Raw genomic sequence first — 3,732 nt, forward strand, 5'->3', positions numbered from 1 at the left:
ACTGAAGTCAATATCATCTAAGCCAATCACTTCTCAAGGTTTCATTAGGATCCAATCCATTAATACTGGAGATTTTTCTTGGTAGTCTGCTACCTGGCATCATAATTTTCCAGGGAGGAAAGGTATCATAGTAAAAAAGCTCTATTTATTGCAGTCATTGCATTTAAACATGTACACCAACATGGCCGACAAGAAACGCCTACATACATTGACCACGCCTACTGCAGGGGGTCTATAGTCAGTATCAAAATCCAAAGCTCTGTACCTGGTCATACAGGTAATATCGTGTACTGGAGGCTGATGGCCCCGAAACACAATAGGGACAGTAGTGTCATCATCATGACTAGTTGGGGTATAAAGTTTTCTTGACACGATGAGTTAGACACCATTTTACACACGTGGAATCACGTGGACTGCGTGTGCAAGGACTTGTGCGTGGGTTGATAAGAAAATTAATAAAGAAGGAACATTGATGAGTGACCATGATCAGAAAAAAAGGTAAATTTATGAATTTTCTCTTTTAATACCAGCATACCTTTCCTGATGCATGTATACATGCACTTTAACCGTTTAAATGATGGAAATGAAGTAGGTTCTGGCTACGCAAGCTTATGTTGTGTAGAAAGTTTGTGCTAATTTTGATCAAAATTAGATTTTTACGAATTTTTAAAGTTGCTCAAAAATGGGGTCAAAGTCTTTGCGGGGTCATGGGTCAAATTTTGCCAAAAAATGAAATTGAGGAAAATTTATGTTTTTATAATTTTCTGATACATAATGTACAGGTACATGTTTTTATGTTGTGCTGAGAGTTTGAGCTGATTCTGATCAAAATTGGATCTTTATAAATTTTTACAACTTTGGTGTTTGATTTTCTCATTTTCAGAATTTTATGGTTCACATAAGTTACAATTAATTAATGTGATTTTATTATTTATTTATTTACTATTCTTCATAGGTTGAGTAGGTGGACTAGTCTTACCCCGCCCCTTTGCTACCTGTGGAGGAAGGAAGACCGTGTCTTACAGCTACTCTGTAAGTGATAGTAATAGTAAATATTGTAATATTTCTAGGAGAAATGGCAGTAACTTTAAAAATTGAAGCCGCAATCAGCTTAAACTTTCTACATACAATGTACATGTAGCTCAAGTACATCAATCTGTATTAGAAAATGTAATAAAAATTAGGGTGATTTTGGTGCCTTTTTGGATAATAATAACCCTTTTCTTAATTGCAAAAATATTTGTCAGAATTGCTTGCCGGAAACTTTCTACGCAACATCATCTAAAATCAGCTTAAACTTTATACATAGCACAAGTACATCAATATGTATCGGAAAATGTAATAAAAAGTTAGGGTGATTTTGGAGCCATTTTTGGATAAAATAATTAGCCTTTTTTTAAATTTGTCAGAATTACCTGAAACTTTCTTCACAACATAAGTACATCAATATGTATCAGATAATGTAATGCGAATTTGGGCTAATTTTGGGATCTTTTTTTGCAGAAAACCATAGTCTTGGGTATTTTTCAAAAGTTGGCCATTTAAAATAATGCTCATAACTCTAAAAATAATATTTTTGGAATCAGCTCAAACTTTCTACACGGCATAAGGACACCAATATTGTATCAGAAAATTTCATGAAATTTTGGTTGATTTTTGAACCTTAGTTTGAAACAAACCATAGACTATAGCCTTGTGTATTTTTGAAAAATTGCCATTTCTAACAATAGTTGTTGCATGAACAACATTGTCAGGATCAGTTCAAACTTGTTACATAGCCTTAGTACATCAATCTCTATCTGAAAACGTAAAGATATGGGTGATTTGACTGATGTCAGGGCCATGTTTTGGAAAATATTATGACTATAGCTTTGGGTATTTTTTGAAAATTAGCTGTTTTTAAAATAGCTCATAACTCAAAAAATGTTTCTCAGAAAAGTATAGTTTGCGAGAGAGAGATGAATCACTGTTAATGTATAATCATTATAAATAAATTAATAAAAATTGTTGTTATTATTTCCACAGAATCAGATTATTATTAGTTTTCATATTTTTAAAATTATTTATATTTTGTGAATGTCTACAATGCCACACTCCCTACTATAAAGCAATGCCAAAACATATTGTAGAGTAACTCCCAAGAAATATAGGGAGGCAAGTGAATGTACATGTACCTGTTTCTCCTTCTTTGCTTTCTCTCTCTCTTGTACTGTACACGTTCACTTCTCTCCTTTGTAGCACTTTATTAACATCATCCCTCTCTCTTTTTTATTCCCTCCCTCTCCCTCTCTCTCAGGGTTATTGGTTTGGCATTGTTACATTCAGAGATGATGTCTCTTCCTTTCTGTAGACACATTTACAAGTATCTACTTAACAAGAAGGTATACCATTAATGAGTGTGTGTGTGTGTTTAGTATCTAATTCACAATATTCATGTGCTTGTAATAATTGATTTTATTATGTATAATACTATAATATATACCCCAGTTAAATTTGGGACAAGAAAAACTGGAATAACTTTCTATAGGAATGTGGGATAAAGATGAAACTTTTACAGGTTCTTAGTCGCCAAAGTCCATCAAAATCTGGGAAATTTTGGGTCCCTCAGCCCTTGGGAAACCTGAGAACCAGGTTCTCCCTATAAACCCAATGGCATACCAAAATGACGTTTTATGACAATTTATCTATGTCATAGTTTGCATAAGAACATGTGGTCTAGCGTGCAAACTGATAATTCTTCTTTTAATCTATGAATATAATTAAAATATGTCATTTGTGACATAACTACATTTTTCAAATTTCACGCAGCTGCTTCCACTTCCGTCCCAAACTGAACTGGGATATAGTATACAATTTTGCTGCTGAGTCAATCTGTGCATGACAGCATGTGGTGATCATGTGCTTACTGTCTGATATGTAAGGATGATACACATTAACACTTAGTGGGTCCTATTTATTATTAGCCACACTGTAGTGTATCTGGTTAAACTTGATCCTAGCCACCCATTAGCAGTAGTGGCTAGCATTATTCAATTCAAATCCAAAGTTCACTTTATTGCTTGAAAAGAGCTACATGTACCTCCTGATAAGAGCTTTTTTATTGGCCAAAGGTTTTAATAGGAACATGTAATTTTGTTATTGAGAGTCCATGAGGGTATGATTTAATGTGTGGTATGTTAAGTGTGTGTGTGGAAATTGTGTGTGTTTATTGGACATAATGTAATGAGATGATGTAATGGGGTACACTCTGACCTTTCATTCATAATGATTGTGTGATGCTGTTAATATATTAATGTAGTGATTGGTTACTGTCACTGCTGAGAAACTTACCACTGTATCTTGTATCTCTCTCTCTCCTTCTTTCTTTTCTTCCCTCATTTTTGTTGTTCCTCTCTTCTCTCAAGATTTCATGGAGGATTTGTCATCTTTGATCTGCTCTTTATGAAGGATTGGGTAAGCTGGTCATTGGGTCATAGAGAGATCATCATGTCTCAGAAATGGGCACCCACTCCACTATCATTATTCTGTTATCATGTACATAGTCTACTATACAATTCATTTATATCTGTACATATACTTGTACATGTACACTCCATGCAATAGATGTACCTTTTTAAAAATGTTTTGTAGTGTATGTTCACAGGTATGAGTTGGGAGGTTACTTTGGGTGAGAATGAACGAGGGGGCACTCACTGTCTCCTCTCCTCTCTCTCTGATCTGAATATGTAAGAC

At 34.3% G+C, this 3,732-nt stretch overlaps 1 protein-coding gene and 1 long non-coding RNA gene across 2 annotated transcripts in view; one reads left to right on the forward strand and one right to left on the reverse strand.

Moving 5' to 3' along the window:
* The window catches only part of LOC109589454 (uncharacterized), a 2,946-nt gene extending 2,632 nt beyond the window's left edge, over positions 1-314 (reverse strand). The window contains exon 1 of the transcript XR_002188706.1: positions 266-314. The gene's annotated coding sequence lies outside the window, so the exon portion shown is untranslated. The remainder of the gene's footprint in view (positions 1-265) is intronic.
* Positions 315-938: 624 nt separating this feature from the next.
* Positions 939-3,726, forward strand: LOC109589455 (uncharacterized). Its single transcript, XR_002188707.1, has 3 exons — positions 939-1,032; positions 2,297-2,381; positions 3,405-3,726. It is a non-coding gene; the product is annotated as an uncharacterized LOC109589455 (long non-coding RNA).
* Positions 3,727-3,732: the final 6 nt, after the last annotated feature.

Source organism: Amphimedon queenslandica, unplaced genomic scaffold (assembly GCF_000090795.2).
Source record: "Amphimedon queenslandica unplaced genomic scaffold, v1.1 AMPQUscaffold_11299, whole genome shotgun sequence".
Lineage (NCBI taxonomy): Eukaryota > Metazoa > Porifera > Demospongiae > Haplosclerida > Niphatidae > Amphimedon > Amphimedon queenslandica.